This window comes from Tamandua tetradactyla, chromosome 25, assembly GCF_023851605.1.
Source record: "Tamandua tetradactyla isolate mTamTet1 chromosome 25, mTamTet1.pri, whole genome shotgun sequence".
Taxonomy (NCBI): Eukaryota; Metazoa; Chordata; class Mammalia; order Pilosa; family Myrmecophagidae; genus Tamandua; species Tamandua tetradactyla.
The window spans coordinates 10,704,589-10,718,070 of NC_135351.1; the positions used below are offsets into that span (position 1 = coordinate 10,704,589).

The following is a 13,482-nucleotide window of genomic DNA, read 5'->3' on the forward strand; positions in this document are numbered from 1 at the left end:
CCACAAAGAAATTAAGCAAAGCCAGTTATTAGAGAAGCAGGGATTCAAACCCACAACTGCTTGGAATTCAGAGCCAACAGTATTAACCATTAGGTATTAGCAACTTGATTGTTATATAAACTTGAGCAATCTATTTAACCTCTCCAATCTTTAATATCTGCATATGTAAACAGGGATATAAATGCATACTCTGCAAGGTTAGTGAGTGTATATATATATATATATATAAAGCTCCTATCAAGAAGCTTGGCATCCAAAGGAAGATCCATGCATGTTTATAACTCTTTCTTTTTCCGTCCAGTTACATTAGATTCTTCTATTACATCCTGTCTCTTCCATGAAGACTGTTTGAAAGATATATGGAACTATTTCAACCTAGAATGCTTGCTTCCTCCCTCTAAAATCTAAGAGTTCTAAAATTTAGTTTAAAGTGTTTTTGAACAATTTAAATCAGCCTTTGCTTCCTCAACCAAAGATTTTTTTTAGGGTAGTAATCACAGAACCAGCCCCAAAGACTAATTTAACCAATACTTTAACCCAAAACTGCACATGGTCTACCTTCGATCTATCAGTGGTACAGGCCCTAGTTTTGCTTTTAGCTTTTGTCACTGACTCTTCTTAGATGTCCTTAATTTCACCTATTTCCTTTAAGCTGAAACAAATTGACCATTTCCATGACACACTTTCTCCACGTGGGTCTCTTGGCTAGAAAAGGGTCTGTGGGAGTCAAAGGGAGACCATGCAAAAAGGGAAGGAGCTGTCCTATCTGGACACTTCGCCATGAAGACCCAGACTGGGTCCGTCAACCAGGCAAGAGTCAGACAGAATGAAAAGATATCTTATAGGGAGAAAATCTCAATCTACCTACTTCCATTATTTCAGAGAAACCAGTCAATTTCTGATACAATCAGAAATAAGCCATTTAAAATGCAATCTTCCCACCACACTTCCACAAGTTATGCATTTCATTAGAGAAAATATTAAACAAGTTGATTCTGACATATCAGAACGAATAGATATTCAATCAGTGCCTAAGCTTCCAGACAGGGAGAGGATTTAGGAATACCCAAACAGGCCAAACTGAGAAAAGTCTAGCTTCCTGAGAGAAACTCCCAGAGACAGTCTATATAACCTCCCCGAGTAATGTGTTACAGTATCTCAAGTTTCTCTTCATTCTGGTACATTTCACTCCCTGTGACACTTAGACACAACCCATTAAACCTTTTATTCAGTGGGGAGGATGGGTCAACACAAAGTCAAACATTCAGATGATGCTTGTAACAGGCAATCTTCTGGAAGTTTCCAAATATTTTTATATTTGGTATTGCATTGGCTCAATCCAGATGACTGTCACCAATTTTTCTCGAAACATTAAGAAGAAAACTTGCATGTGCACCCCTGATGAAACAACTTACTATACCAGTTTCCTTTCAGATGAAAATTCCAAAAAGCAATGTCTAAACTTTCGGAATCTTCGTTGTTACTTTTTTTGCCTTGACATCATAAGAGCACCTTGGTGGTGCTCACATTGTCAGGGAGCACAAAGAACACAGTTCTTATTAAGAATACGCACCTAGCCCACATTCAAGGTAAAGGAATCACGAGGTGCAAAAGCTCTCACACATACCACTACAAGACACACTGTGCTAAAATAGAAAAAAATGCTTTCTTTCTAGAAAGGGCATTATTTTTCACCTGGAAAGGCTGAAGGAGAAAACTCGTATTCTCCTTAAGAGTAAAAGGAAAACATAATATCATAAAACAAGTACAACTCAAGAAACTGTAGGTAATCACTAGGATGGTACCCAAAAGTTGATAAAAAGGAGCCTGAGGTAAATATCTCAAAAGAGGCTATAATGGCAGTACACAGTCCACAGACTAAAGAGAAGCAGCTCCCCACAGCCAGGTTCCGTTTCAATAAAGACGGCTGGTCAGCAGTGCATTACCTCTGGTTACTGGAGTCCAGTGAAGGAAATTGAAATGTCATACCTTCATTCACAACACCGTCTCACGGAATTATTTTTTCCGGATTCCTTGGGAAGTTAAAGTATTTGAGAAGAATATCAGGAACTGTTGTTTCAGCCTGTTTTGTGAGTAGATAATTGCCGTCCAACTCCATTATTTCAGGAAATGATGTGTGCAGCATTGTTCCTAGATGGGGACAGCAATTTGTTTTAGTAAGAGCCACACATGCATATTAAAGAAGAAAAAAAAAAAAGCAAGAAGTCTCAGTTCGCTGAAATCAGACTTTTTGAATCTGGTCATTAGATAAGAGACTGGCCCCAGACAACCTGCCTACATACCAACGGCATTCTTTTGAAAGGGTGTAAGCAAAACTTGTTTCGAGAAATGAGAAATTTCACCAAAATTACTCAGATGTGGCAATAATTAGCACTTCAGTACACTGAGTGCTATCAAAATGGGTTCAGCAAAGACCTAACTGAAAGGCTAGACTTTTCTCTAATTTGGGACTGAATCAAAGGCCAGCCTGAAAACTAGAAGTAAAGCACATTTCATACTGAGAAGTACCTTTGATTCCATGGAATATATTAGCTGATCTTCCTGAAATGTGACATCATTTGTGGTACCAGCTGTATGGGTGTGCCATGTACGGATTTACAAAACTAGTATTTCTTTGGCTTTAATATGTACTTTAAGACCACAGACATCAGTGTAATCCAACTAAGTGCTCTAAGGGAACTGCTATGGACTTCACTTACGAAGCTTAAACCACTTACAATCTTGACATCATCAACTTTTTATGGATGGATTAACAGAGAGTAAATTCCCAAATAAACACCTACAAACAAAGATGATGATAGCTATAATAATAATAATAATAATAATAATATTATAGATAGCAAACATTAAATATAGCACTTAAATGTTAGCACTTATTTATATATAGACAGTAACTCTTTTAATCCTCAAAAAAGAACCTATGAGGTAAATACCAGTACTGTTATTATTCCTGTTGTACAGATGAGGAGACTGATGCACATGGAAGTTAAGTAAGAAGCAGAACTGGAATTAGAATTCATAGCGAACTTTTACCCCTTCTGCTACTCTGTGGTTCTCAGACATCTTTGTCTGATTCAGATGTGAAACAATGGCCATAGCTTCTCTTAACAGAAGGAACAGTTTAGATATTTGTCAATGAAAGGAGAAAACCGAAGATATTCTAGGTAGAGCCTAAATATTTTTTTAAAAAAACATCATAGGTCTATCATGTTCACATTAATTTCCAATAATTGCTACAGACAGGTTATATTTTTCCCTTGAGCATTCTCTGTTATATAATATCTTTATTGATATTACTTCAATAAAGAAGAAACTGTTCTTATGGAGTATCTGTGCCTACCTCTGTCCTTCAATAATTTAAGGATATATTATTTTTCCATTAACAAATGTAGAGTCAGGCTATTGAGAAATGCCTTAGTTATTTTATACTACACTTTTAAAACTCAGGTATGAAGAAGTCCAGGTGAAAAGAAAAGAATGTTAGCCTACAGCATATTCATTCATTCACCCCTTCCCCGCCCCCTCCCCCATCAATTGATCCACTCATCTATCTAATCAGTATGTTCCATATGCCAGGCATTCAGAATGCAGAATGTATAAGGGAATTGAGGTTCCTGCCCTCATGGTGCTCATATTCTAGAGGGGCAGATATTAAATAAAAAATGTTGGGGGTACTATTTTAGACAGAGTGGTCAAAGAAGGCATCTCAGAGGTTGAGTAGAGCCAAATGAAATGAGAAGAGAATCTTAATAGGATGTGGGAGAAGAACATGCAAGCAGAAGCTCCTAGGTAGAAACGAGCTTGGGTATGTTTGAATATAAGCAAGAAAGCCAGTGTGGTTGGATGAAAAAAGGAAGGTACACAGTGGGGGCAGATGAGATATAGGAAATAGCAGGACCACACAGGCCATGGCAGGGAGCTTGGATTTTATTCTGGATAGGATAGGAAGTTATTAGGGGGCATTACATCAGGACATCATATGGTCTGGTTCATGTTTTTTAAAAGACACATGGCTGCTGCATGGAAAACTGGCTGGGGGTGGCAAGCAGAAGCAAGACAGAAAGTAAAGTGGCTTTGCCTAGAGTTAATTGTAGCAGTAGAGTTGGTATAAATTGGTGGTTAGACTTGGAATGTATTAGGAAGGCAGAGCTATGGATTGGATGTTGGGTGTGAAGGAAAAAAGAATTAAGCAAGAAGCCTGGATTTTTGATCCAAGCAACTGGATAAATGGTGGTGATATGTACTGAGATGGGAAAGATTGGGAGAGGAGTAGGTTTGGGAGGAAGGGGCTTCAAGAGCTGTGCTCAGACCATGGCATCTGAGATGCCTATAGCTGCTGATCAGCAGCTGGTTGTGGGAGGGGAATGTCATGGCTGGAGACATAAATTGAGGCTTGGACAGTTAAAGCTATGGGACTAGCAAGTGCCTGTAGGGAAGAGAATAGTTGAGAAGTCTGACCCTGAGACATATCACTCATTAGAGGATGGAGAGAACAGGAACACCAGAAAGGTACATGCTGACCTGGAATACAGGGCACTCAGAAAGCCAATGAAGGCAGTGTTTGTAGGAGAGAATGATCAATTGGGTCAACTGCTAAGGTAGAATAACATGAAAACTGAGGACCAGTCATTGGATGTGGCTTGCTGGAAGTCACTGGTGACAATGACAAGGGGGTGGGGTGTCAGCAGAGGAGTGGTACTGAAAGCCAGGCTAACGAGGGTTCAGGAGAGAACATGAGGTGTGGTGAGCGGAGACAGCAAATATCAGCAACTCTTTCCAGGCATTTTGCTATAAAGGTGTGCAAATAAATGGAACAATAGCAGGTGAATGAGGAGAGAAGGCAGCGCTTTTTGGGTGAATGATTAGGCATAATCTCTAGATTTTCATCTTCTGAAAAAAATGGAAATAAATAAAATTGACTATAACTTGAATGTTTATAATTTTAGTGGTTTTTTTTTTCAGCTTTGAAGATACAAGTTAGCATACAAATGGTCAACTAGACTGACCCAGCCCATCGGTCAGCCACAGCAACTACGAATATTGCCTCTTACTTTCTAGTTGCCGCAGCTTTGAGTTTTCCTTTCTCTAACACTTAAAAAGGGGACTTGACCTCTTCTCTACTAAAATCACATCTGGACGCTTGTAGGTGGGTAGAAGGGATGAACTCTGCTGGTGGAGAGCGATAACCAGACCTCACAGCCTCAACATCCCCCCTGGCCTCCGAGGCCACTGCCTGCTCTTATTTCCACACACACTCAGCGTTCCTTAATTCTTGCTTCATAGCTGAGATCACACTGCAACATTTAAACAAGCCTTCGCTAAAGACTCGTGGCTTAAAAAAAAATGGAAATAACCTCACAATAAGAGATAACTAGATACGCTGCTTTGCAAAGCATAACTCACTGCTCTTTGGCCCAGGCGCCCGACAAAGGTGACTGACCCCCTGACTAACTCGGCCTGCCTCCATGTGGCAGAGGTGATCTGTCACCCCCATCCACTAGGAACGCCAGCAAGTGTGTCTGCCTTTTCAAAGCCCAGACCTGAGAGAGGCTGGGGGGTGGGGAGGACTCCTCACTCCCACCTGCTCCTCTCAGTGAGCCCACCCCTTTCTCAGGACTCAGGTATGATGGAACTTTGTGGCCTTACATATATGTAAGAATGTTAGACAATCACCCTAATAGCTGTCTAAGACACACACACACACACACACACACACACACACACACACACACACACACATCAGATGCAGGAGAAGAGGGGGTTTTGTTTACTTTCACAATTGTAGACACAGTATGACTTGGGATCCCCTGCAACTCACTCCATGGTGACCCAGGCCTGTCATGGCAGGGCCAGTTGGAATAAGGAAGAAGGGAAGACATGAAAATAAACACATAGGGGCTGCTCTTCACCTTCACTTGTGGCTTCTCCAGCCCCAGTGAAAGCCAGTAGGTGCCAATTTCATGACCAACTTAGTCATCACAAGAACACCCACTCCTAGAGAAGCAAAGGAAACAGTATTGTGCAAACTCAATAGACGCTGGTATCCAGAGCCATCATTTTCACCTGAGTGCACTTAAAAATGTGGTGGAAGTGGGGAGGTGTGCTTTTCTTTCTCCATCAACTTCTCTTTTTTCTCAACAAATCATATAAAAACGTTCAAAATCTCTTCAGCACCAATAAGAGAAACTGAGACTTGAGGTGGAAACGAGATGGAGAACGTGCTGTTTTGAGGCAGTAAGTGTAAATGAGAAGAGAACTAGGCTGGGCACTCGGGCTAGGGACAAAAAAGGATCTACCCTAACCAGTGGAAGCTTCTCTCAGTGACCAGGAACGTGGGAATTCTGCTCCCCTGTTCCTACCTGTCAACATTACTTTCAGAGCTGCAGCAAGAAAGGGAACACTCTGAGTCCCACAGATACAAACTGTCCACATTTCTCTAAAGAAAGAAAAAATCATTAGACAAAGTAGCTGCTTATTAGCTTATAGCATTATATAATTCTACTGGCGCTATAATATTTTGCACCCATTATAGTCATGGCTAGCTAAGAGCCCAGTCACCACATGCACCATTCTTTCTATTGGAAGATTCATTCTGAGTTCCAAACACATGACCTCAATGAAGTTTTATGGAAAAAATCCTGTTTCATGGAAAAAATCCTGTTTCATGAAGCTCGCCGGGAGGCATTTTCCTTCTTCATCTCAAAGGCCACTGGCTGGTAGACTCTTTGCTTCTTGTGGCTATGTCATTTTCTGCTCTCTCAGAAATCTTTCTCCAGAATGTTTCCTCTTTTATAGGATCCCAGTCAACTAATCAAGACCCACCCGAATGGGTGGGGAAACGTTTCTACCTAATCCATTTAAACAACCACTCTTGATCACTCAAGATCACATCAAGATCACATCAAGATCACATCAAGATCACTTCCTAAGTCACATCTCCAGAGAGATGATCTAATTACAATTCCAAATATACAGTACTGAATAGGGATTAGAAGAAACGGTTGCCTTTAGGAAATGGGATTAGGTTTAAAACATGGCTTTTTTTACATACATCCTTTCAAACCAGCACACATGATCTACACATGTTCTAGGCATGGGATATAAAACACCGTTAAACTGTCCTTAAGCCATTCAGCCTCTTGGAAAAGCAATGGCAAATCTTTAAATAGGGGTAGCTGCTAAATTGAAAGTCATAGTGTTTTTCACCAATTATATAAAAGCAAAATATTGATCTAAAAAACATAGCGAAGGACCCCTTAACATCTTTGTTGATTCTTTTGACTTATAGCAATGGTGTTTTCTAAAGCAAAGATTCAGTTACTTGGGCCAACAGTTACAAGTACATTTAAAGAGGAAATAGGGCAAATTATCTAAATCCGAGGCAGTGCTAGCAATTCTCATAAGTAACATAAACAGTGTACAGATGTATTGATAGATATTAAAAGTTCCCATATTCTAAGTTCTCAAACTAAACTCTTCATCTGTATTCTTTCCCTGACTAGACCAAGAATTGCTATTTTCAGCTACAGTCTCAAAAATCCGTGTGTAGGATAGTCATTTCCTCTATCAGTCTTAGGTCTGAGTCCATTAAATAACCTTCCTGTAACACTTCACTCATCTCACTTACTCTGATAGTCTCCTCACCAACAGAATAAATGCAAACTATTAAGTAGGAAAGGATGTGAAAATCATCTAAGTGAGGTATTTAAAGTCCCTCTGTAACAGAAGCAAGATGAAAGCCCAGGTATTTTGAATCTCAAACCAGGGCGATTTCCAATCTTATTTACCACTGTTTTCAACATCAAACAGGTCCACAAATTATTGTTTCAATTTGCCAGAATAAGCAAGGGCAGAAACCAAGCATTATTCACTTTTTCACCCCTGGAGTCTAGGAACACAAAGTACCTTGAACACAATGAGTATTTATATAATGTATACCCTGTAAAAGTACTCATTGAACTAAACCTGAAGTACTTTTTCCATCCTTTTCATGGTCTAAATCCATTGAATTCAAATTTTATCCTTGTTATAAATGATTCTCTGATCACCACAACTCACACAGACAGTTTTCACTTGGAATTCAAGGCAGTTCTTTGAACAACTTATTTTAATCATATATTGCTTGCTTGATGATATTATGGTCTTGGATATATGATGATACTGTAATATTATGGCCTACGTTTTTCTATTTAATTTTTTAAAATTTTTTATTAATATTTTTTATGTTTAACTTTTTAATTATATAGTATAACATATATACAAAGCAAAGAAATAAAAGGGCAATAGTTTTCAAAGCACTCTTCAAAAAGCGGTTACAGGACGGATTCCAGAGTTTGTCATGGGCAATCATACGAGCCTCTCAGATTTTTCCTTTTAGCTGCTCCAGAATATAAGAGACTAGAAGGTGTAAATATTTTTTTATCATGACAATCGATTTTTTTCCCTTCTTTTTTGTGAAAAATAGCATATATACAAAAAAAGGCATACATTTCAAAGCATAGCACCACAATTAGTTGTAGAACATATTTCAGAGTTTGACATGGGTTACAATTCCACAATTTTAGGTTTTTACTTCTATCTGCTCTAAGATACTAGAGACTAAAAGAGATATCAATTTAATGATCCATATTCATTTGTTAAATCCTATCTTCTCTGTATAACTCCACCATCACCTTTGATCTTTCCATCCTTCTCTTAAGGGGTGTTTGGGCTATGGCCATTCTAAATTTTTCATATTAGAAGGGTCTGTCACTAATATGGGGTAGGGAGATGAAAGTATTTGATGTTCTGGAGAGGCTGGGCCCTCTAGGTTTCAGAACTTATCTGGACCAGGGACCCCTCTGGAGGTTGTAGGTTTCTGGAAAGTTCCATGTAGTGCATGGAACCCTTGTGGAGTCTTATATATTGCCCTAGGTGTTCTTTAGTTTCTATTTAATTTTTACATGTGCAAAAAGTGATTATAAATTCCTTTAAGATGAAGCGCTTTTATTGACTATACTTCTCTTAGAACATAAACCTGACACAACACAATGCTGTAATGAATGAATTTTTATCCAATTCTACTTTGACTTCCATACTAGGCGATGGTGGTGGTGGGGATGCCTTAGCATCTAGTGCTTCAATTCCTACTGGTATTTTTCATCTATTTTAGAGATTGTTTAATACCTCTAAATAATATCTTAAAAATTATAACTCAAACTTAATCTGGAGGAAAAGGACCCAAATTATTTCAAAATATAAAAAACATCACTGGGAATTTTCTGTTTCTTGATTATGTATTGGTTACATAAGCTGCACCTTATGATTTGTGCACTTTTTTATACTTCAACAGAAACTCAGAAAAATATTGGGGAGGTTTTACTGTAGTTTTATTGCTAATAAAATTGCCACATAATTACATAATGAAAGAACCTATAGGTTGCTAGACATGAAGAGCATTAGGAAAAAACACAATTCCTACAATTGCTCCCTAAACCTTCAGGGATACTGTACAAGCTTTCCTACTTTTGGCATTTTTGTGTAGCTATGTAATTTAAATTGGTTATCTCTTATACATCTTTGTTCACAGATGGTATGCACCCATATACACAAGACCATTTAACTAGAGGGGAGAAAAAAATCTGTCATCACAGTGACACCTGCTGATATTTTGCTACAAATTTTAGATTCTAAGTGAAGGACAGAATCTCTGGGGTCAAACTTTTCTTAAAAAATTACGTTATTTTTCATTTATTTATTTTTTGGGGCATGGGCAGGCACTGAGAATCGAACCCGGGTCTCCAGCACAGCAGATGAGAACTCTGCCGCTGCACCACCATTGCCTGCCCTAAGTATTAAGTTTTTCCATTTCATTAAACTAAATTTTAAAACAAATTTATTGGTCAGTGGTAGAATGCTCGCCTTCCATGTGGGAGACGCAGGTTCAATTCCCGGACCATGCACCCCCCCCAAAAAAAATAAACAAATTTATCCAACATATAATTGCCACATAAGAAAAGACTTTTATTCAGTACACTTACTGTTTACTGTAATTTAATAAGTTATTTTCTTAAAAAAAGATACATTCCAAAAAAAGCTGCTAAGCAAAGCATTTCAGATTACGTGAAGGTTTTTTTTCTTTTTAAGTGATTTAACTTTGTGCTTTTCCTTTCAAATTCTCAATGCATTTTACTTTAATGGAAAGTATCTTAAATCACTTTCAGGATATTTTCTCTAAAGAATTATAATTTAACAATATGGGGAAGGTCGTGGATCAGATTTATGAAATAGAAAAACATTTAAGCACAATTCTCACAAACCACACACATTGATTTCTCTGATAGCCAAACTTTTCACTCATAAATTTTGGTAATATTTGCTCTAGAGGCTAACTAATTTTTCCATGTCTGCCTGGTCTCAACCAAATGATTTTCTTTAAGTCTGAGAGGGGAAAATAATTACCTCAAGGAATGATGGAAAGCACCTATTCTGCATTCATTTCAATAAAAGTTTATCAAGTACCATTAATAATTCAGAATATTTTAGAAGAGATGAATTTTACATATTGACTTATTAATGTTTGTGGCACATGAAGCTTTCTTTTAAAAAGTAATTGTAATTGTAAAGAGAACTTTTGCTTATATTTGTACAATGGTTTTTCATGATACCACTTACGGAATTAAAAACTGTAAGCATTGTTTAGTATCTTTTTATCTGATATATTGCTGCTAGTTCAATATTAAGTAGGCAAATCACTATATTCCCTGTATTTCTCTATTATTTTGATCTTTTTCTAAAAGAACAAAATGAGTACTTCCTGCTTATAAGGATGAAATAAGATTAAATTACATAAAATGTAGTTAAAAACACTGTAAGCTAAAAGCTGTAATGTGTTATACAAATGTAAGTTTTGTGTTTACTTACCTTTAATCTATTTCATTTGACTATTTCTTCAGAATAATTTGAATCCTTAAGTTTCTGTGGAGACCAAATAATAGTATACTTATTAACTTATTGCCTCACAAAATAAATCACATTTGAAAATTTAAGTGTCTTTTATCTTGCTTATGAAAACTAAATCTGAGAACATCAGAGGAAATACTGCTTTGCTGATGTTAACAGACCTGTTAATAAGAGAGCACTGTTTTTAGCAGTTAAAATTTTTAAAATGAGCAGAACAAGGAAGAGTAAGTATATGACTGATTTAGACCCTCCACTCATAGGGTGGTCTTGGGTTGCACCAAGTCAAAATATATTAATATTCACATTCTATTGGTGTTGAAAAATAATGAAATAATTATAAAACCCTCTGAAGAACTAAGAACAAAGTACTAAATAATTTTTTCTGTAATGGTAGCTTGCAAAGGTTTTGACTGAATTAACGTTTCAGGTATTTTTCCGCTATTTTTCATCCTGATTATAGACTTATAGCTCCAATTGGCAAAAAAGAACCTCTAGGGTACAATTTCAGGAAAAGCAATCACTATGCTAAATTCCAAATTCTAAACTTTCAGTTTGCAATGGCAACCATAACTTAAACATCTAAACACATGTCTATTTAAAAATAGTTCAGAAAGTAAATGGAAATATCTATAGATAGAAAACCTATGCATTACAGGAACAAAGAAGAGGAGGATTCTTTATGTATCTTGGAGGCATCTGTGACTCCTCCAGATGTTTATGGCACTTTGGGTTGAGTACCATAGATACAAGAATCTGTACATATCCAGGGAGATTTTCACAAACCACAATAATGTCCTAAAAAAGAAAAAAAAGAAAAGGGATCCAAAATTAAACCTTCAGTTCAACAGTCAAATTAGCTCATAGATAGTAATAAACAATCAAAGAGAAATTATTATGCACAATAATTAAATGTAAGAAAACGTATCTCTTTTTAACTTAAAAATCAGTTTATCTTAAAAAAATGTGAACCAAAAGAAACTGATCTCACATGAAAATATTTTGAACATTAAAATTATTGGTTCATTATTACCAAAATTCTCTTAATAAACTTATAACCAGATGAAAATACTTATAAAAGTAAGTAGATACCCTGGAAGTAAAAATTTTTCATGTCAATGATTAATTAGTAAACATGAATTCAATCTATATTTGAGGTGTAATTAACATAACACAAAAGGCCAATTTCTAGTTTGTTCAGTACTATTACATGATACAGGAGGTTTCAACTGGACAGTACTTTAAAAGACAAAACTGGGCAATTTGACTTGATATTTGCCTGATTTCATTGTGATTTGAAACAACAAATCTGGGAGATTGTTGTTAAATACTAGAAATAAGTTTCAGTGTTTCAAAAAAATAGTTTTCAACTGAACATCCTGACCAAATAGAAAAACAAACAAAAAACCTTATACAAAGTTTTTGAAAGACATTAAAAACACTTGAAGTAAGCCCACTTTTCAGAACTTTGCAATGTTATAAAAACAATTAAATATACTCACATTTTAAACATAAATTTACAAATTTTACAACACTTACAAACCCTGTACTAAAAGTTATGTTAAAAATAAGCTTTTTAGGGTGCACAGGTGGTTCAGTGGTAGATTACTCGCCTTCCAGGAGGAAGACCAGGGTTTGAATCCTGGGCCATGCAGCACCCCTCAGGCCCCCCAAAAAAAGCTTTTTAAAAGGATAAAATTTAATTAAGCTGCTATTGAAGTATTTCTAAATCAAAATAATAATGTACAATTATCATCTATTGTTACAGTTAGAAAATGCTTAAAAATGAAAATTCCCTACTGTTGGAAGGCAAAATTTGGCCAGAGTTTAATAACTAGGTGAAGTCAGACTTTTACACGCAATTATTTCCTATTTATCATTTACAATTGGAAATATTTCAACAAAACTTATGGAATTGATCAAGCTATTGAATTTAGTTATTTTACTTTATAAATTATTGTTATAGCTATCAAGTTTATGCATACACAAAAGTAATGAAAATTTTCATTATATAACTCAATTCTCTGTGGAGTGGTCAATATAAAATTCTTTTCTAAACCACAATTAGTTAATCAGCTTAATACAGAATAAAATGAGAACTAATGAAATAAGGCAATTCAAGTAATTTCTTATTACTCAGAAGATCATCATAAGATTGGAAAATTCTTTTTTTTTCCTTTTAAACAAAATCCCCTCCTTATCAGGGGTAAAATTACTGTTTGTTTAGAATAGAAAAAGGGGAGAACCACTCATATTAATAACACTTCATTAAAATTAAACATTCTATATGAAAGGCAAAAATTTAATCTTGAAACCCTGGTTTCTTGATTCTTGAATCTGAAAATCAATAAATTGGATCGACAACCAACAATTAGTTATGCCTATAGCAGGGAAAATGTAGGCAGTCACGGTGACATTCCCAATCAGTGTGCCTTAGGTTAACTCTTTACACTTTGTAGCAACCCAAAGTAAACTAAGCTAAAATAAAAACCTTGCCCATTTCATATAAAATTAGAAGCAAAT

The 13,482-nt window shown here is 36.3% G+C and overlaps 1 long non-coding RNA gene across 7 annotated transcripts in view; it reads right to left on the bottom strand.

Moving 5' to 3' along the window:
• Window positions 1-11,815, bottom strand: part of LOC143669122 (uncharacterized) — a 35,951-nt gene extending 24,136 nt beyond the window's left edge. For 4 of the 7 annotated variants that reach the window (XR_013168730.1, XR_013168729.1, XR_013168728.1 and 1 more), the window contains exons 1-4: window positions 11,616-11,815; window positions 10,924-10,977; window positions 6,381-6,457; window positions 1,990-2,151 (exon numbers count right to left, since the gene is read on the bottom strand). This is a non-coding gene — a long non-coding RNA (uncharacterized LOC143669122). Of the gene's footprint in view, window positions 1-1,989; window positions 2,152-6,380; window positions 6,458-10,923; window positions 10,978-11,604 lie in introns of all 7 variants that reach the window. The other 3 variants (XR_013168733.1, XR_013168732.1, XR_013168731.1) reach the window with 3 other exon arrangements.
• Window positions 11,816-13,482: the final 1,667 nt, after the last annotated feature.